General features: G+C 36.9%; 1 pseudogene; it reads right to left on the bottom strand.

Annotated features, from left to right (window-relative positions):
- Positions 1–4,187: 4,187 nt before the first annotated feature.
- Positions 4,188–7,563, bottom strand: LOC149011203 (receptor-like protein 6; annotated as a pseudogene).
- Between the last annotated feature and the right edge of the window lie 14,868 nt (positions 7,564–22,431).

Genomic DNA, 22,431 nt, shown 5'->3' with positions numbered 1-22,431 from the left:
AGTATTCCTAGATTCTCTTATTTCTATGACAATGGGGACATTGTTAAATTTAAGTGTGGGGGAGGGGATCACATATTTATACTTTTTGTGGGTGAAAATTTCTGAAATTCTTTTTAATGATGTTTCATTTTCTATGAGTTCAATGGAATGCATGACCAATATTTACAGGTTGAATTCAATTTTGATGAATCATGATCAATTAAATTCTTTGAAATCACATGCTAATGAAAGATTGTTTTAATTTCTGATTTAGAGGAAAAGATGCTAAAGATTCATATACACAAACAATTTTTGTGAGATTTTGAGCCTAAGAGCATATATCATTAGTTTTGCTCTGATTTTCTTGATTGAGTAATAATCTTTTATGGTTGGATACTTCTAGAACTTGTTTAGTTTTGCATGCTGAAATCATATAATTGGATTAAATGCATACAAATGACAAGGGCACCTAGGATTTACCACTTTTTAGCTTTCTTTTGATAGTCTATCCTTGATTATTACCTCTAGGAGCCCACTTTGAGCCTTGACATTTTCTTTTGATAATATACCACTGTATGAACCTCATTAACCTTTTTTGTTCTTTTTATTCTATTGAACCCAAATCGAAGGATGGTTGAGTTACTGATATGAAATATCAATTAATAGTGAGAAGAAAAGGCAAGTACTGTCAAACTTAATGCATCTTTTACTTAAAGTGCATCCCAAAAAAAAAAAAAAAGAAAAAAAAAAATTGAAAAGACCAAAAAAAAAAAAAAAAGAAAAGAAAAGGAAAGAAGAAGAATCAGTTGTTTGGGAAATAATATCATTGAGAGAAATACTTTATTTTTTTTTCAGTGCATACTGTTTTGCCTTTTTGCTTTATGGCTTCTATAAGTTTTTGAGAACCTAGAAAATAGAAAAGAAAAAAAAAATGATTATGACATATTATTGCGATTCAACTCATTCCTTTGGTTTCATTTTATCCCAGTTTCCTTGTTTTCCATACCCTACCTAAAGCCTCATTACAACCTATTAAAGACCTTTGGATGTATGTGTTTAATTCAATGCTTAGTGGTGGAGGTGTGATTTCTTTACAAGCATATGGTAATTATCCTTCTGTGATTGATTTGAGTGACTTTGTTACCCTTGAACACTGAGTGTATAGAGTGAATCCAAATGAGAGGGTATTGGATCTTGATGCATCTTGAATCTGATGATTTATTGAAACTAGTTCATTCATGTTGATTGATGAAGTTTAGTTGAAATTGTTGAGTCTTAGCTAAAATTCAATATATTTTTGAAATCTTAGAAGAAAAGAATTTTTTAAAATAATGCTTGAGGACAAGCAATGGTTTAAGTGTGGGGGAATTTGATAGGTCATTTAATTGCATTAATATTATATCAAATCCTTTATATTTTAATGAGACTAATTGGTTGTTTTATTTGGATATGGACAGATTATAGCATTCAGATATCAAATCTATAAAAAGAATGGTTAGAACCATATTGGCACATTTTTTAAATCAAATCAAAGAATCACACCCAAATTAAGATGGAAGGTTTGATTATGTCCAAAGCTAGAGGTTTGATCTCGCCCAAATCAGAAGGATTTTCGTAAAAAGTCTTAATTCAGCAAGCAAATATTTCGTTCTCTCTTGCGATCAGACATCTAAGGAAGAAGCTGAATTAGAAAGGGACTAAATTGGAAACCATTGCATTGGCAAAGATGAAGAAAGGAAACAACTGAATTGGGAAGAATTGCATTGCCAAAGCGAACGATGGAAATAACAGATTTGGAAAGAATACAGAATTGGCAGGAATCCTCTATAAGAAGGAACGCATTTTCAGAGATTGAAGAACACACACAAGCTACAACAAGAGGAAGCCATAGTTCTGAGGAAGAACGGCACAATGTTTTCTATTTTCATTTCTTTGTTTTTCTTTTCCATGTCTAGCTAATTCTAGCTTTCGATCAAGATTAATGGAAGTTTGATTTTCACCAATTGTGAGACTTTGGATTATCAGTTTTCTTTAATTCTCAGGTATTTATGCGTTTTCTATATTTATTATGTTATTGTATTAATCCTTAGACAAGAGGCCTTTTGTTTTATGATTAATACAATACTCAGTCAATTCTTATATAAGTGACAAATAGCATTCTTGAATGGGTAATCAATGCCCTGGAGAGTTTGCTATAATAATGTATATATCCTAGTTTAAATAAACAAGGCTTTTCTGGGTTTATTGACTAGGGATTGGGTCTTTTAATTTTTAATGCGATTAATCGACATAACTCAAAGGACAGATCTGAAGGTTATGTTTATTAATTAGGGAATAACTCAAGGGACAGATCCGAAGGTTATTGAAAAAGTAGGGAAAGATTGGTTGTTAGAGGACTGATCCTCAATGACCATAACTAATCTACCCGAAATTAAAGTTTTTATTTTTTTAAGTCAATGATCAATGGAGAGAATCAATTCTGAAGTTGAATCTTGATCGAAAGTTTTTATTATTCTAATTTTCTTGTTAACTACTGCATTTGTTTATTTTTATTTAATTTGTTGATTCAAAACTCCCCAATTTTTATCAAAGAATAAATCTTGACCAATCTCTGTGGATTCGACCCTACTCACTACTAATACAAATTCAGTTGAGATAAGGATTATCTTTGGTGGATTCGACAACCATCACACCCCCCCCCCCCGGGGAGGAAAAACCCAGGGGGGAAAAAAGGAGGGGGAAGGCAAGATTGAATGGATTGGGAGGGGGGGGGGGCGCCCCCAACCCCATAAACAAAACCACACCCCACAAAACCAAAAAAAAAGAAAAAAAGCAAACCCCCTCTACTTTTACAACACCCCTTCCTTTTTTTTTTAAATTTTTAATTTTTTTTTTGGGTGTTAGAAATGGTCTTGGGTGCTCTTGCCTATGAACAAAGATTGCTTGGGTGCTCTTGCCCGTGAACAAAGATTGCTTGGGTGCTCTTGCCCGTAAACAAAGATTGTTAATGGGTGTTCTTGCCCTACTTGCTAAACAAAGATTATTGTAAGGGTTTGATCTCTACCCATTGTATTGAAAGAGAATCATTAGTGGAAATCTCTCTTGAGGCCAAGAGAGGAGTGGACGTAGACTTGTAAAGTCGAACGACTATAAATCTTGTGTTGTGATTGCTTGTCATTGTTTAAATTCATTTGAATTCTCAATTTACCTTGTATTTCTACACAAACCAAAAAATTGGGACAATCCACTAGTTGCAACCTAATCACCCCCCTCTAGGTTGCACCAACATAATGGTCTGAAAATAGCTCCTTCATTAGACACCAACTTTGTATACATTCAGGGTTTACTAATTTTGCTATGAAACAATGGATGTGTGTTTATATATATATAGTTTCTTGGTTTGGCAAATAAAAGAAATTGCAGAAAGGAACTAACTAAAAAAAAAAAAAAAAAAAAAAAGAGACAGGATATGAAATAAGACCTGAGATGGTTGGAGGGGGAAGACACCGAGGAGGCTCTTTATCCTCTCAAATAAATTGATAGAAATTCATTTCTTTCCAAAGTGAAGCGAAGAGCCACGCTGCACATAATCCAGGCAGACTTGCAACTAGAGAGAGCTCACTCGAGGCAAACAAGGGAATATAGTGGATCATTTCCCGGTCGGGGGTAGCACAAATTTCTCCCCAAGCTTCTTCACAACAAAATGGGGGTGGTACTCACATCTAAATAATAATAAATAAATTTCGTAGTGACCCTAGTGGGGTTCAACATAGACCCCACCGAGTTTTGTGGTGAAGAAGCATCAAGGGATGTGATTCGGACTCGAGAAGCTAGGGGTTCAGATTGAATCGATATGAAACACGTTAGGACGTTACCCTTCCATGATATGAAGGGGATTTTTGGAATTTTACAAGATAAAAAATGATGACTCTTAATGTAATATATTGACATAGTGTACTCTAGTGCAATTTAAGGTAATATTTTCAGGTGTTTATGTCAATTTAGCATACACTTGGGTTTTTTGTGCTTTTCATTATATATCTAAGGGTGTCTCTAAAATTTTCCTGTAGAAAATATTAAATATAGATACATTTAAAGGGGGCTCAACATCTGACTCAACCCAAAGACAAGTACACATAAGCGTACAAACATAATAAAAGAACAAAATTACGAAAGCAAATATAGGAAATTTCATTGTGGATATGGATTCATTTCTCTCTATTCTGGCTTTTGGTTTTGCTAGACCCTTTCCTCTGCTTGGACACCACAAGCCTAGAAATGAACTCAAAACATCTGTTTTTTTCTCCAAAATAACTCTCGTCCAACAACCAATCCAACTATAACACCGGCACAATATCCTGCCAAAGCAAACCTCCAATCGAACAAACATGTTTCATCATCATAATCATCATCATCATCTCCTTTTTGGATTGTCGATGCGGGAGGTAAAACTCCACACTTCTTTGTCAAAGGAAAACCACATAATCCTGCATTTCCCGCATAGGAAGCATTTGAAAAAGTGTTGAATTGGCTCCCTTGTGGAATAATTCCTATTAAGTTGTTGTAAGATAGATCCAAGACTTCAAGGAATGTCAAACTTACCAATTGCATTGGGATTTCTCCAGAGAGTTTGTTTTCGGAAAGGTCTAGTGACTCAAGACCACTTAGATTTCCCATCGTAAATGGAATTTGTCCTGTTAGGCTATTTCCCGGACAAGTTTAACACATTGAGTGCTTTCAAGTTTCCCAATGCATCCGGGATCTTTCCTACAAAGAAGTTGCTAGATAGATCAATGGCGGTGAAGGCAAGTTAAAATTCTCTCGCATGTTCAGCTCTGTTCCCTTCTCAGTAATCACAATTGTGTCTTGATAGTATGCAGAATTATTTGCACCATGGTAATACAAGTCATATAGATACCTGTTACACATCATTACCGTCCAATGAAGAATGTATTGCAATGGTAAATCTCCCGTAAAATTATTGAAAGAGAGATCAATGACATGAAGGCTTGGGAAGGGAGGAGAATGAGCTTGGACAGGTTGAGCAATGGAACCACCAAATTTGTTGGACCTTAGAACTAGAACCTGCAATTCAATGAGATTTTCCAACCAATGAGGAAAAGTACCACTCAACTGGTTGTCTAAAATATCCAATACTGTGAGTGACTTGCAGTTGCTTAATGACCTTGGAACGTCTCCTTGGAGATTGTTTTTATTGAGTTTCAGTGTATGCAGATTGCCGCCATCTTTGAAATCATGAGGAATGGGCCCATGTAATTGGTTCCTTTGCAAATTTAGCACACCCGAATTGCTATTGCTGAGGCATGTTGGAATGTTGCCACTCAATTGGTTGTTCGACAAATCCAAGACCTCAAGATTGCTACCCTTGCAGATTGAGGAAGGGATTTTCCAGTTAATTTGTTGTTTGAAATTGAGAAGAAATAGGTGGTTTCAAAGAAAAAGGAAGTGAGATTCCCTAAGATATGGGATACAACCTCCCTATCATACTCATCAAATGTTTGGGGAGAGCATGGAGAAGATGACTGACATTCTTGCATCATGTTTGAGTGAAGATCAAGTATTTCTAATGTATTGAAGGAGTGATCAGGTAATGGCAACTCCAGACCTGTGAACTTGTTGTTAGATAGGTTCAACTCTCTACAACTCTGTGGCCATATCCATTTGGGTATCTCACCACCAATTATGTTGGCTCCAATAAGTAGACTATTCAATTCCTTGAGATCCTTAAGGAACTTTGGGAACTTACTAATTCTATTATAGGAAAGGTCTAGAAGTTCTAGCTCCTGATTCTTGAGGAAATTTTCTGGGAATTTACTAATTCTATTATAGGAAAGGTCTAGAAGTTCTAGCTTCTGATTCCTGAGGAAATTTTCTGGGAATTTACTAATGTTGCAAGATCTCAAATGTATGGCCAAAGATTGAGCATTGAAAAAGTTGATGTCACCACTATGATTACTGCTTGGAAAACCATCATAAGAAAGATTTATATCTTGTCCTAGGTTGCCAAAATCATTGAATGAAAGGTCAAGGACTTCAATTGTTCCTTTGATCTTAGAAATCAAACTCATCAGGTCTTCTGCTCTCAAATGGTTGTCACTTAATAAAATTTGTGGCACTAGTAGATTAGAGAAAGGAGAGGAGATGTTGTAAATAGGAGGAGGCTCATTTACGATCTCATTGAATTGGTTAAAGGACAAGTCCAACCAACACATTGATGGGAGATAAAACAGAGAAAAATGGATGGGCCCTTGGAGCAAATTGTTGTTCAACAATAGTACCTCAAGATGGGTTAGATTACTAATTGATGGAGGGATTGGTCCTGATAAGTTACAATGATCAAGATATAAATCCTTCAAAAACTTGAGGTTCCCAATCGAACTTGGCAACCTCCCTTGGAATTTTGTCCATTCAACAGACAGATATTGAAGACTAGCGTTTATTTGAGGGAATTCAGGCAAGTGCCCAGAGAGAAGTGGATTAAAAGATAAGTCTATGTAACTCAACTTAGGTAGAAGAAAAACGCTACTTGGAAAGTCTCCATAGAACCCACAACCATGAAGATTAAGGACAGTGAGAGAAGTAAGGTTCATCCAAGAACTTGGTATCTTGGAAACGAGATTCTCATTGGACTCAAGATGTAGCTCCGTCAGTGAATGAATGCTCGAGATCGATGCATCCAAGGGACCTGTAAGTGAACAATCAGTCAATGACAACACATGAAGGTTAGGGAGTGCAGATAATAAGTGATGACACCAATCCCTATTTATTTGAGCCGACAAATTCACCTGATCAAGACGGAGTTCTCTTAACATGGCTAAGGTTTGGACAAACGCTCTCAAATTTGGGATTTCAAGTTGAAATTTATTCCAAGAAAGGTCAAGAGAAACCAACTTGGTGAGATTTGAGATTTCAGATGGGATTTGGCCCAGAAAGTAGTTAGCAGAAAGATCAAGGGAAACCAACTTGGTTAGATTTGAGATTTCAGATGGGATTTGGCCCAGAAAGTTATTTGAAGAAAGATCAAGAGAAACAAAATTGGTAAGATTTGAGATTTCAGATGGGAATTGTCCTGAAAAAGAGTTAGCTGAGAGGTTCAGATGCCGTAATCCAGAGAGTCTTACAAAGCCTGATGGTGCAAAGTGTTTAAAACTGTTCCTTGAGATGTCAAGCATTTGAAGTTGAAGGAGATTGAAGAGGGTACTATTGGAATGGATGGAACCATGGAGCGACGAATTGAAGAGAGCAAGGCCAACTACATGACCAGTAGTGCCATCGCAAGAGATGCCTTCCCAGAAGCAGCAATCAGTATTTAGCTTCCACGAGTTGAGAGATGTAGGATAGTTTATAGAGACATGGTAGTGCTTTTGCTTAAATTGCAACAAAGCAGAGTGCTCATCATGAAGACATAAATAAGAAGAAGGAGAAGGAGAAGGAGAAGAAAGGAAACAAGCCTGAAACAGCACTAGTAAGAAAAGCAGTTGCCAGCACATGCTTGCCTTATAAATTTCTTCAAAGGAACTAGAAAAGGTATAAGTTTTGTAAATGTTAGATGACTGATGCATGAAGGAGTTCTTCTTGCTGCTTATTTATAGACAAAACCATGCATGAGACAATGTCTAAGAAGGATCCTAATAGAAACGTTATTTACGGGCATGATAAAGTATTTTTTCCATGAAGAGGTCCCATGATGGTGAGTGCCTTACGGATCTTTGGGAGTGAAAGCCCCAGAAGTATTTTTTCTACAAATCAATGCCATCTACTCTGCTGTATAATTTCTTATAATGTTCCCCGAGGGGACCATTTGGAGCTTTCAAATTTGTTTTAATCACTATTGTCATTCCACCCAAATTGTCTCAACTCCAATGAAGCTGAGGGAATTCTACAGCTGAGTTATCCAAGCTGCCTCTCTTAATTCAATATCAGTTCAGTTTGGGATCAACCAAAAATGTTCCTGTAGGCGTGTATGAATTTTTGGAACAAATAAGCTAGACAAAAGACAAACTAATAATGGACGAAAGAGAGTGAAAAAGAGAAGAAAAGAAACTAATGCATCTAGTTGCTGCTAGCTAGCTTTCTTTCCTTGACCTTAACTGCATGATGGGTCTTATGGGGGTGAGGCTAAGAGTCAAATCTTGAAGATTATAAGATGTAAACTTAGCTTTAAGACTACCGAAAGAAAGAACTTAATTAACTTTAAGACTCCTTAGTGAGTGATGGGTTATCTAAGCAAATGCTTTAAGACTTGTTAGTGTGTTGCGGGTCATTTGGGCAAACGCTTTATGATTCCTTAGTCAGTGATGGGTCATCTTGGCAAAGACGCCTTTTTGGTAATGCAAACACTTTAAGACTTCTTTGGTATGAGAAAGTCATTATAGAGTTTGGAAAGATGCCTCTCCAGGTGGTTTAGAGTTTTCACATTTCCATATGCAATGGAACGGTGATTAATTGTCTTTTAAAATGGAAAATCGACTTTTCTTTTAAAAAGTGTGATAACAATGGATTTACTTATATTTTCTTGGATAAAGTTATATTTTCATCCGGGCCAAAGGTGGTATGTTAAAGCGATTAAAGATCCAACTTCCCTGGGGAGGTATTGGGTTCGCACCCATTCGGCGGCATTAATATAAAAAAGCTCCATTGAGGATGTAAATCGTGGTGCGTGCAAGCTGGCCCGGATCGATGAACCTCATATCAAAAAAAAAAAGTTATAAATTTCCCCAATCTTCTCCTAGTTTTTGGGGAGACAAAAACATAAGGGGCTATTTTGTTACATGAATCCATGCATTTGAAATGAAATAGAATTTTTATATTTATAGATTAGGATAATTACTGTTGCCCCTTTATAATTTGATTTTAGAGCAAATTGCACTGGCACCCCAAAATGGAGACTTTAAAGCACTGACACTCACTTTATATTTAAAAAACACAAACACCCCAATTCAATAAACACACTGGTCCATTCTATTAGTGAAACTGTTAACCCACTATTATTTTCTTTTAATTCTAAAAATACCCTTACTAAAAGCTGAGGAAAAAAAAATCCATCATTCTTCAACCGATCAAAGTTTGATTCTCGATGGTAGCGAGGAAGATGGAGGGTTTTGCTCTTGTAATGTTGCTGTGATTGAAGAACTTTGGGAGTATTCTTTTGATCTTTGATGTTGTAGGTTTGAAATCAAGAGCAACGTTTTAGTTTTTGTTGAGGCTTACCTCTAACATCATGAAGTCGAAGTTGCAGTACCATAAAGCAAGTATTCTTCTTGTTTTCAACATTATAAATGAGAAAAGTGAGCAGTTTCGGTTTTCTTGCTGATCAAAGGAGGAATGCTATGCTTTTGTTTCGAAGTTCCAAGATCAGGAAGTTTCAGGAAACGCTAAGTGGCAGGAATCCTCGTCAACAGAGAAAGAAAGGTTGTGCCCAAGAAAAGCAGTTCGAGCTTTTTGGTTTTAATTTGGTAATTGCGGTGCTAGTTTAAGGCTTCGGTTCTAAAATCAAATGGCGGTTTTTGCCCAGGGATGGTATTCACGAGGGAATCTTACGTAAAACATCTGGAAAAAGAGGGTCAAGAGCTTCTACTTCTTGTCTCTTTCTTCTGAATATTGGGTTGGAATTGAGGAAGAAATGGCCATGGCTATGGTACAGCACAGGGAGAGCAGCAGTGGTAGCATCAATAAACATCTCGATAACGAAAATATATCCGTTATATTGCCGACCAGGTTGAAGCTCTCGAACAAGTCTACTCCGAATGTCCCAAACCAAGTTCGATGTGACGGCAGCAGCTGATCCGCGAGTGCCCCATCCTTTCTAACATCGAACCCAAGCCAAAATCGGTTGAAGAATGAAGCCAGAATTTCTGATCGGTTGAAGAACGATTGATTTTTTTTCTCTCAGATTTTAGTAAGGGTATTTTTGGAATTAAAAGAAAATAATAGTGGGTTAACCGTTTCACTAACAGAATGGACTAGTGTTTTTATTGAATTGGGGTGTGTGTGTTTTTTAAACTTAAAGTGGGGTGTCAGTGCTTTAAAGCCTCCATTTTGGGGTGCCAATGCAATTTACTCTTGATTTTATTACTACTTTATCCCCTGTACTTTTTAAAATTACTATTCCAACCTTTAACTTTGTCAACAATTATTAATGCTCCCCTACCGTTAAGCTCCGTCAGTTTACTAATGATTTGTCATCTATATATTTTTTCAAAATCCCAAAAGTAACCCTGCAATTATCTTTTTACTTATTTGCTCTTTTTTCAAGTTATAATACTACCCTTAATAGGAAAAAATTAATTTTAATTTCACTTTTCTTTTTTAAAAAGAAACCACCAAATAAAGGAAAGTGGTTTTTTTTTTCTCTCTAAAAATAAATCACCAAATAAAGGAAAGATGTAATTAAATAGAAACTAAAATATTAAGAAATATCAAATTTAATTCAAAGCTGAAAATTGAAAATCACCTAATACATGCTGACCATTATGTATGTTACCAAATTTTCTATCAATTAGATCTTATATATTAATTTATTTGTAAAACTTCCATCATGGTGATTATGAAAAATTTAAGTGGAATGTAAAAGTTTCAACAATCATAAGTATGTGGTCCCATCAAATCCCAAACTAATTCTAAAATATAAGATTTTAAGGATATAATTGACATGCAATATAGTTTCTATAAATGAGGATAATGCCATATTTTTTACTTTTTAATTTTAAGGGCAAAATAGACATTTCATATTTGATGTTGACAGCCACTTAACACCTTTAGAAGTGAGGGGGGCAATAGTAATTTCACAAAGAAGGGGGTTTGATTAGTAATAAAATTAAAGTATAAGGGGCAATAGTAATTATCCCTTATAGATTTCATATCTGTAGATTTATGGTTCAAAAAATTAATTGTTTGGTTAGCCTCAAATCTATCGAAGTTCATAAAGTTCCGTCGAGTTACCCCGAGTGAATCTGTAAATTTCATTCCTTTTATACTTAATTATGGATTCCACCAAACACCCAAGAATTACTTAATTCACATTATTAGGCAAAAAAAAAAAAAAAGTGGGATTTCATGAATCCAATGATGTTTTACAACCAAACAGGTATAAATGTTTGATTCATAAATCCAGAAATTTCGAATCCTTGGATTCAAATATCCAAATAGGCCCTAAGAAAGAAGAATTATCAAAATTAAAATTAAGATGGTTAAACCCATGGTACATTGTGTCGGTGATATATCACCGACACAGGGCGATATATTGCTGTGTTGCTGGGGGGCGACACGACTCCCCCCAGCGCGACCCCCTTTTCCGTTGACAACAATATGTGAAGCATGAGTCATACTCAACATAATTGTATAATAAATTGTAAAGTTTAGTACACCTATTTACTAGTTGTATATTTGTGTTCTATTTACATATTTACATTAGTTTATATGAATTTTCCAAACTTCCAGTTTTGCCCGCATATAGCCGGACATGTGCTAATTATAAACTTTAGATTAGGTGATGTTTCAGGTCAAAATAACACTCCCAATGTGTTTATTGACCTCAAATTAAGCTACACGTCAAATTTCAGGTCAAAATGCTCCCAAATACCCTTCAAAACAGGGGGTTGATTTTTCATCTAACCCTTGCAATAAATCGGGCGACATGGAGTGACATGTCGCCCGTGTCGCCACAGTCCGACATGGAGCGACATGTCGGACCATGGTTAAACCTATGGGGATTAAGACGAATGAGGTAGACTAGTCATGGTGGTGACGTATTGGATAGGCCTACAAATTTGATGTGAACGGCCAAATCCACCTTGTCTTGCCTTGAGCTCAATTTAATGGATTAGGGTTGAAACTTAACATGCGTTAAGAGTTTGAAGCTGGGCTGCGTTAGGATTGAGGCCTCAAGCCAAAAGTGAAGCAGCCCAATCCTATATGTAATAAGTATAATGTATATTTTTAATTGTTAAGAGATTATAGGAGTACCATATCAAAATGTATTTTCTCAAATTACCTTCCATTCTTGATTCATCTCTGATAAAGTAATATATCAAAATGCTAGAACACACCATGGTAAAAAATTTCGTAAAATTTTGCAAAAACTTGCCAAAATTTCTGTTTTTCGAGTATGAAACAAAATTACCGGCAAAACCAAAAAATTGCTAGTTTCATTGAAATGGGAGAAATTTCTTAAATCTCAATGAAATTTCAACGAATTCTAAAATTTCTTTACAATTTCGGAATTTTAATAGTTTCACTCAATAGCAAAACCCCTAGTTTCGGCAAAATTTTGCACCTTGGAACACAACCTCTAAGAAGAAAGGGTGTAAAAAATTCAAAGTGCCAGAACCTAATTGTTCATAGATTGACTTGGGTGGAAAATGCACATCAGATTGGAACAGAACTAGAAGGAGATATTTGATGATCTTGAGTGAGAGAATAGAGATCCAGTCCCCATACTTCCTACTGTTTCAATCTTAAGATTAGTCACTCCTCGAGTGCTCTTCCTACTCAAGGCATCAGCCACTACATTTTCTTTACCCGGATGATACTGGATATCACAATAGTAGTAAGTTACGAGCTCCAACCACCAAAATTGTCTCATATACAACTCCTTCTGGGTGAAGAAGTATTTCAAACTCTTATGGTCGGTGAAAATGGCTATCTTCTCTCCATAAAGGTAGTGGCATCATATCTTCAAAGCAAAAACCACTATAGCCCACTCAAGATCATGAGTGGGATAGTTGTGTTCATAATCCTTGAGTTGCCATGATGTGTAGGCTACCACTTTCCCATGTTGCATTAACACACAACCGAGGCCGATCTTTGATGCATCTGTGTAAACCGTCAAGCCTCCAGAGTTATCGGATACAATCAAAACAGGTGCATTGGTCAATATCTTCTTTAACTCTTGGAAGTTCTTTTCACATGATTCACTCCACACGAACTTCACGCCTTTCTTCGTCAATCTTGTCATTGGGGCGGATAACCTAGAGAAATTTTCAATGAATCTCTTATAGTATCCGACAAGTCCCAAGAAACTTCTAATTTCGGTAACTGACTAGGGCTGATCCCAATCTACTACAGCCTTGACCTTATCTGGATCTACTTTAATTCTGTCCGCAGATACAACATGTCCCAAAAACACAACCTGTGGAAGCCAAAACTCACACTTGGAAAACTTTGCGTACAACTTCTTTTCTCTTAACCTTTGCAAAGCAAACCTTAAGTTTTCGACATGCTCTTTCTCATCCTTAGAATAAATCAAGATGTCATCAATAAAAACTATGATAAATTTATCTAAGACATCATGAAATATCCTATTCATCAAATCCATGAAAGCGGCTGGTGCATTAGTCAGACCGAACGGCATCACTTTGAATTCGTAATGACCATATTGAGTCCTAAAAGCCGTATTGCATATGTCACTGGCTTTCACCCTTAGCTGATGATATCTTGACCGCAAATCAATTTTAGAGAAAATTTAGGTTCCTTCAATTGATCAAACAAATCATCAATTCTCGGTAGAGGATATCTATTCTTGATTGTAAGCTTGTTCAACTCTCTGTAGTCGAAAGACATCCTCATACTTCTGTCCTTCTTCTTCACGAACAACACCAGAGCTCCCCACGGAGATACACTAGATTGAATGAAACCGCTCCCTAGTAACTCATTTAGCTGATCTTAAAGTTCTTTTAACTCCATTGGTGCCATCATGTACGGAGCTTTGGACACAAGTGCAGCTCTAGGTATCAGTTCGATGGCAAAATCCGACTCTCTTTCTGGGGGTATTCCGGTTAATTCATCAGGAAAAACATCCCTGAAGTTCTTCATTACTTCAATGTCTTCAATGGACTTCACCTCCTTTTCTTCCATAGAAGCACGAAGTTTAGCACCTCCAACTAGTTCTTTGACTTGAAGTGCTGCCCCTAGTGTAGGTGTACTAACCACTAGTTCATGACACAATTTGCTAGATGGTAAAGAAGTACGCCTCACAAATGCTGATGCAATGAAAGAATGTGAGGCTCCAGTGTCAAATAGTACAAATGCAGGAACTGAAGCAATAAGAAGAGTACATGTTACTACATCATGATTGATCTGGTCTATCTTAGTCCCAGTCACACTATACAACTTTCCCATCTGAGGTGGCTAAGGTGGCTTGGAAGAAGTATAAGGCTGACTTCCCTTCTGTGGGCTGAAGCGAGCCATATGTCCAGGTTTCTTGCAATAGTAGCATGTAAGCTCTCCCTGACCTCGAACTGCGGCTGGCTGAACTGCTGGTCTAGGGCTATTAACAGGAGGCGAATTTGCATAGCTAGGTCCTGATGGTGGAGCAGTACCCACTGGCTGCATAGGTGCACTGCTTTCCATAACCAAACCCTACTCCTCTTGGTGGAAATTGAGGACTGGGGTCAGGTGAAGGCCTAGTGAACCTTCCTTGATTTCTGCTCACATAAGGACTGGGTCACTTATTAGCTAGATTCCTCTGCAGCTGGTAGGTCTCTCTTTCACCTTCCTCAATCTTCTTCGTCGCTTGCACCACCTGAGCATAACTCACGATAGATTGTATTGCCATGTATGTTCTGATGGTTGGCCTCAAACTTTTCAAGAATTTCTTGGCTTTCTCCAAGTTAGTCCTCATAAAAACCGGAGCAAAGAAGAAGAGCTCCTTGAACTTTTGTTGATAATCGAGAACCGAGGGGTCCTTGCTGAAGCTCCATGAATTTAACTTCCTTTGAGTCTCTTACCGACACTGGGAAATAGTTTTGGCAGAACGCTTCCTTGAAAATCTCCCACGTGATCACTGGATGTTGTGCCACCAAGACAGGCTGGGTGGCGTTCCACCAAGCATCAACCTCATGTTGAAGCTTCTGTTTAGCGCACAGCGCACACTATCTTTTATTCTTCATCACACCTTAAGTGACAGAAGGCTTTCTCTATTTCCCTTAGCCACTTGTTCTGGAATAGGACGTCCTTTGTGATTCTAGTGAATGCTGGGACACGAAGCGTGAAGAACTACTCCATCAGTTTGTTGTGAGATACCAAACCGAAAGTCTCATCATTCCCTCCTTGAGCAGAGGTTCCAACACCAGGAGCTTAAGGTGCAGGCCTGTTTCCTATAGCCTCCACTCCTTGCATGAGCGCATTGATGTGAGTCTGTTGCTACTGCATCATGTTTGTCATTATGTTGAACACATCATGAGTTGTGGCCAACGGTGGAGCATGGGGTAGATTACCTCCTTGAGGAAGGGGTGTTTCTGTACGAGGTGGAGGAACACCACTTGCTCCTTCCCGACTAGAATCATTAGGAGAACCATCGCTATTTCCATTCCCGACCGATCGATTTCTCAAATTAACCATCTTGATAACACCACAAACTCATTAATTCCAAAATCACAACTCAAGACATCCAATCCATTATCAAACTTAATCAAACAATTGAGCTAAAAGAAAATATGAGAACCAATTGAAGCGCATGAAAGGATTCTATATATATATATATATATATATATATATATATATATATATATATATATATATATATATATATATATATATATATATATATATATATATATATATATATATATATATATATATATATATATATATGTACTACTATAATAAAAGCATGTACTCTACCTTTTTCGCAAATCTTTTTCTGTCCTTTTCTATCCCTATCATTGTTCTAAATACCAATAATGTTGTACTATTTGCTATTTCTTTACTTATTTTTACAAGGATAATTTAGACACTTTAGTCATTAATTATTATTAATTTATCATTAATTTTAATCCCTTTCTTAATTTCTCTCTCGATTTATCTCTCGACCTCTTTCAATCTCGCTCAAAGTCTGTCACTCTCTATATCCCTCTCCCTCTCAAACTCTCTCTGAATCTCTCTCTAAATCACCACTCTCTCTAAATCTCTCTACGACCTTTCTCAATCTCTCTCAAAGTCTGTTGCTTTCTATATCCCTCTCCTTCTCGAACTCTCTCTCTCTTTGAATCTCTCTCTAAATCCCTCTCGATCTCTCTGAATCTCTCTAAAAATTCTTTTCCCGTTCGTCTGATTTTTCTCTTTCATCTAATTTTTCCAAATTCCCTTATTGCAGAATTTACCTTTGCGAAGTTCCAGTTAAAGTAATAACTGAAGAGATATTCTACACCTTCCACTAAATCGAAGATAAGAGCTTCCTGAAGTAAACCCTTGCACAGTTCAAGTTCTTCTTTTGGTATATTATTGTTAACACATGTTCACAGAAAAGCAAGCTATAATGGGTGAGGTGGGTTGCCTTCTACTTCTCTCTTCCTCTCAATTTTGAAATTTGAATTTGATGTTCAGTTATATTCGAGGAATTTATTGGGTTTCTATGTATTTGTTCTCTCATTGCAGAAAGATAATCAGAAACCGAAAGATGGTGAGAAGCCTAACAATGGTGAGAAGAAGGAGATGGGGGAAGAAAGAAGATGGATCGATAATGGCGGTTTTGAAGGTCGACATGCATATTGCAAAGGATGTGCCAAGAAAATAAAGCGGGTTGTTAAGGGTTTTCAAGGTATTAATCCACTACCATTTGCAGTGTTCGTCTTCTACATTTTTTCAACAATTTGCTGAAATTCAACAATTTGCTGAAGAGTTTCTTATTAGCTCTTCGAATTTGTTACAGAACTCGAAATTTGGATTCTTTTGAATGTTTTCACTGATTTATTTACTTATGGATTCGCAAAACCGAGAATTAACATTATCTTATCTTCTAATACGGCATTAACATTATTTACTAACATTATCACTGATACGGTTAACATTATTTACTAACATTGTTACATTAATATTATTTGCTAAATTCTCCCATATATTCCTCTCTCCTCTCTCTTCCCCAAAGAGGAAAAACCCTGAATCCTCTGCGATTATTCCGACTCTCAGTGTCTCCTCCTTGCGAAATTCTGTAAAAGCCCCTCTTCACCGTCTCTCTCACTATCCGCTGTCGATTTTTTCTTCTTCAGGAAATTCTGTGTAAAAACCCCTTAACCTTCAAGGGAGAAGGAAGTCTATTGATCGAACAAGGATCACCGATGTGTGAGAACTAAACTGAAAGAGATGATGAACGGTTTCAGTGCTTGAAAGAATTGATCACTTCAGATTGCAGGGAAGGAAAGAGAGGTAGGAGGCCTTGAAGCAGCTCCAGAAAAGCTTGACTGAGCTTCATCAGATCTTTCTTGATATGGTTGAGAAACAAGGCTAACAGATAAACGACATAGAACAGAATGTAGCCCGTGCAGGTGACTTAGTCAAAAGTCGAATGAAGAAACTCATTGACACTTACAAGCTGAAGAGAAAGAGAAGATGGGTACACTTGGTCTGGGTTTTTCTGTTGATTATTGTTTTGGTGTGCTTCATTTATATCTCTCTGTTCTTAAGGAAACAACATTTTTACCTGTTTGCCGGTCTTTCATTTTAAGGCCTTTGTTTTTTTCTTTTTCTTTCCCCATTGCAGTGAGGGATTTCTTCCGTAGATACATCCAATAGATTGTCTCTCCTGGGTGATTTTTCTTTTTGGCTTTAAATGCTCACTGTGTTTCTATAGTTCCTTCCATCAACTGATCCAAATTTGTTTCATCATCAACTTTTCCTCTCTTTGAGTTTCAACCGAACTGGCCTTTGCTTTAAGTGCCTTCAACTTAAACCAAGCTTTCCTTCGCTAAGAGGAGACATCAAGAAACAGAAAAATCGCAGAAGATACAGGGTTCTTTTGAGGAGAGTGGAATTTATGGGTGGGTTTAGAATTGGGTGACCGTTGGATTATCTAATGCCACGTGGCACAATCTTAAGAGGGAATTACAGGGAATTGCAGGGAAAGGAATTAACAGACAATGTGAATTGGACCCCCAATATTGAGAACAATTTTTAAAGATAAAATAATAGGCATAAATGTCATTTTAAATTATCTTCTATTTCTATAAACGTGGGTTAAGAAAATTTTTGAAAAACAAAATCTTATTTGGTTTTCAAAAATTTAGTCCTAATTAAAAACTAACTTCTCAATCCTTATTTATTCTCTCCTCTCTTCTCTCTCATCTTTTCTTCTTAATTATTCTCTTCTCTTTCTATAAAAGTGGGTTAAGGAAATTTTAAAAAAAAAGAATCTTATTATGTATTCAAAATTTTATTCCTAATTAAAAACTAACTCCTCAATCCTTATTTTTTTTCTCTTATCTCCTTTCTCCTTCTTTTCTTCCTATTTAGTCTCTTCCCTTTCTATATGCGTGGGTTAAGAAAATTTGGAAAACAATATACTCTACAATTGTGTACTCTTTCTCAATTTATTTATCTTTTTCTTTTTCTCCTTTTTTTATTTTTTATTATTCTTTGTATATGATTTTATATTCTATGTTTCTTTATTTCTTCACTGCCCGTAGTTGGGATTGAGGATATACTCTATGATTTTATATTCAAGATTTATTGACGATGAGATTGGGATTGAGGATATAATCTTGAGATTCTAGCTCAGATTAAAACCATGGCTTTCGATAAGACTGGAACGATTACAAGAGGAGAATTTGTAGTTACAGATTTCAGAACTCTCTCATGATGTTGGCCTCAACACATTGATTTATTGGTACAGTCCAATCTCCTTCATTGCGACCAAAATAAGTTTCTTCTTTTTTCCACTCTTTATATAAAGCTATTGGATGTTTTGAACTTTGAAGGATTTCAAGCGTTGAGAGTAAATCAAGTCACCCAATGGCAGCTGCTCTTGTTGACTATGCAAGGTCTAATTCCATTCAACCAAAACCAAAAAAATGTCACAGAATTTGAAAATTTTCCAAGAGAAGGGATATTTGGAGAAATTGATGGGAAAATCATTCCCCTTGTGAACCAAAAAATTGCAAGGAGAGCTGGTAGTGAGATAGGTAAGAACATCGATCCACTATTGTTTTTAATTTTTAAAATTTCAAGCAAATCATATATGCACTCCTTAAGTTTACAAACTATAACATTTGTAACATTCAAATTTGCAAACTATTATGTTTGTAACATTCAAGTTGATTATAATATGGCCAGCTATGGAAATTTTCAGTTCCAGTAGGAGAATGTGATACCATTAATGGAGGGGCAACACAGTTGGATATATTTACTTACATTGATGAGAGCTATTGATGTTAGGATTGCTGGAAAGATCATAGTTGTGGCAGGGTATGGAGATGTCGGCAAGGGATATGCTTCCGCTCTCAAGCAGGCTGGTGCACGTGTCACTGTGACTGAGATTGACACCATCCGTTCCCTTCAAGCTTTGATGGAAGGCTTCAATGTCCTGACCCTTGAAGATGTGCTTTCAGAAGCTGACATCTTCGTTACCACTATACTGGGCACGGGGATATACTCTATGATTTTATATCAAGCTCTAGATATTTTATAAATCACGTGCCCAGTATTTGGGATTAACCTTATGTATAACCGCATAACTACTTGCCCAAATGCAGCTGAAAGTTATGATTACCTTGTTTCGTGGAATGCGTTTTATACTACTATTATAAAAGCATGTACTTTACATATATATATATATATATATATATATTATTTTCAAGGGGGCAGGGGGTTTTGAAATCAGAGGCCCCAAAAGAATTTTTTTTCTTCTTTTTCCTCTTTTATTTATTTTTTAATAAATACCAAGGGGGGTTGGGCCAGTCGCTTCTAGCAACCACCCACCCGACTAGTGGGTCTCTGGAATCAAAGACCCGCCAAAGAAGAAACTTTTTTTTTGGGAAATCCTTCCTGTGTGCGGCGCACACCTCTGCACTTCCTGCACGGGTGGTCGGCTACGCAACCCTGTGTTGCGCCCATGGCCATCTGCGCTGCGCGCATGTATGCTCCAAACAGCCCCAAAAACCCATTTTCTTCACTTTCTTCTCTTTTTCAACCTTCTCACCTCTCTCACCCTCTCTCTTGCCTTGGGGGTGAGTTCTACTACACTCCTAGGTTATAACTTGCCACGTGCAACACTCAAACGCAAGATCCGACAACAAATCATCCACGAACCAAAGGTAAGCTTTCTCTACATACTTCTCTCACTTTACATGTGGGATATCCCATTGATCTCACATAACCATTCAACGTGCAGCACCCTGAGGTATCACACATTGGGCACGAGCATCTCTTAACCCGAATCTTCAGTCACTTCGGAGTGGACTTGTCTAACACAAAAGAGTTGAGGGAAAATTTGGGAGATAACATTAGGAGGAAACTTATTTCTTAGATGGGAATTCGAGATGGGCCCAACTCTCTAGTTTTAACAAATTATGGTGAAGGAGGTCGACAACAGGAGCATGTGCCACCAGAGTGTCACATGGAGGGGGCTGAATCTTCTCGTAGTAGGAGGGCTCCACAGGTACCCACAATTGATCCTGCCATGTGGGAAACATTCTTGGCCGCAGTAGGAAGAGTAGCGCGGAAGCAGAATTTCATAAGTATGCAGATTATAGAGATTCACACTCAACAACAAGAGATGGTCCATCGAATGAGAGACATCCATGCCCGAGTCGAGCATTGGGAGAACATCATTCGTCAATACATGCCCCTGTCAGAGCGCTAGAGAGTTACATACTCCACTCAGTTTTATTTTATTTCGAATAATATTTTATTACACGTGTTTCTCCACACTCTTTCACTTGATATTGGGTTGTAATATTTTAAATCTAAGAATTTTGTCAGTTATGAACTTTGATATTTCATATACTTATTGTGCTTTATGCTTTAGTTGAATTAGCATATGTGACTTTGTGTTTCATACACTTATTGTATTTTATTCAAGTTGAATTCATTATGCAACTATTAAAATCAAATATTTCTTAAGTTCATGTTAAGCATATTATTCACCTCTATTTAGTAGTCATTTATGGATCGATGACTCAGATGCCCCTACTGTATCATATAAAGTTAGCACTTGTGTAAACCTAGGTTCTGATACCACCTTCTGTCACACCCCACCCAGCCGGATCCGATCATACCTGAATACCCTTGGGGGTGATACACCGCAATATCTAGGTTTAGTGACAAGTCCATACAATACATGATAAAGTAAAATTATCTGGATAGGAAAATAAATCAAGTTCAAGTATTTCATTATCAAGAATGAAAAGAAAGGATTACAATATTCAAAACTTCCTTTCAAAACTAAGGATTAGAGTTCTAAGAAAGAAATAATGTTTAAATTGCAGTGGAAAATCATTTAAGGAAACTCTAAAGAAAAGACTCTCCATAAGAGTAGTCCTGGCACAGACAAGAAGCGGCATGTGTCTCCACCTCTTCTCCAGTCTCGCCTTTCAGATAGCCACTTGACAAGGGATCCTCAACGAAAGAGGGGTCCTCATAACCTGTAGAAAAATCTAATGAAACAACAAAATAAATGAATGAGTTCATAGAACTCAGTGAGGTAACTAACATTCACATCATATATTCATCCACATTCCATGTCATAACTCATAAGACAATCATGTATTTAATAAAATAAATAAACATATGCATGGTGATGATATGAGGTTCCTAACTCTATAATATAGTCTCTAAAGTAGATACGCATTAAGTCATACACCAGTCTTCTTTAGGTGGTCTCATCAATCTTCCCTCACAGCACTCAAGCACGTCTGTTGGGTTCTCCACGGCTATTGGGTCAAGTCTCATCGAGCCATGGTTGGGGATTAAGTCACCACTCTCTCACATCACCACTGATATAAGATTTGGCGTGTGTCAGGGACAAACCTAAGCCTAGTGCAGGGTCATACCTTCTCGTACTATAATGGTCTGAATATCTCCCCTCATGCCTAGTGCTCTATTAGTTCAATACCTTCCCACCTATAAATGGAATCCTCAATGGGAGGCATCTATTGGACCCCATACCTTAACCCAATGCTCATCCACATATAATAGACAAGATGATCTCCATGTCCTTTTACGGGTTGGTTACCGGTCTTGAGCGTCCATGAGCCCTTATCTATTATATGCAACCCTACCTCTCTATGATGATAGTGAGCCTACTTGATACAGGACCCAGCCACTAACACGGGTTAACCGGCTTCAATACCCCTACCAAAAGGGTAGTAGTACTCATAGGGATTCCTAGCCCAACACTTCTAAACACCTATCAAATATGCAATTGGGTTGAATGGCTCCACAAAGGTTACTAAGGTAATGGGCAAACCCACAACCCTAGTGGAAAATATAAGGTAGAGAGAATAATAATATTCTCCCTCTCCCTTCACATACATTTACATTCCATTTCATAACAACAATAATAGATTTAAACATAAAGAGCAATATCAAAACAAATAGCTTCATCTTTCCTTCGCACAAAGTTACACACAAATACAGTAAGATAAATAGAAATTACAACAATTGATATATTTAGCAGAAGACATAAAATAACAACAATTAATTAAATATAACGTGGTTAGT

This window comes from Hakea prostrata, chromosome 7 (assembly GCF_041222555.1).
Source record: "Hakea prostrata isolate BN-2017 chromosome 7, UWA_Hpros_2, whole genome shotgun sequence".
Classification (NCBI taxonomy): domain Eukaryota; kingdom Viridiplantae; phylum Streptophyta; class Magnoliopsida; order Proteales; family Proteaceae; genus Hakea; species Hakea prostrata.
Note: the sequence above shows the minus strand (reverse complement) of the source record. Positions and strands in the feature narration are given on the sequence as shown.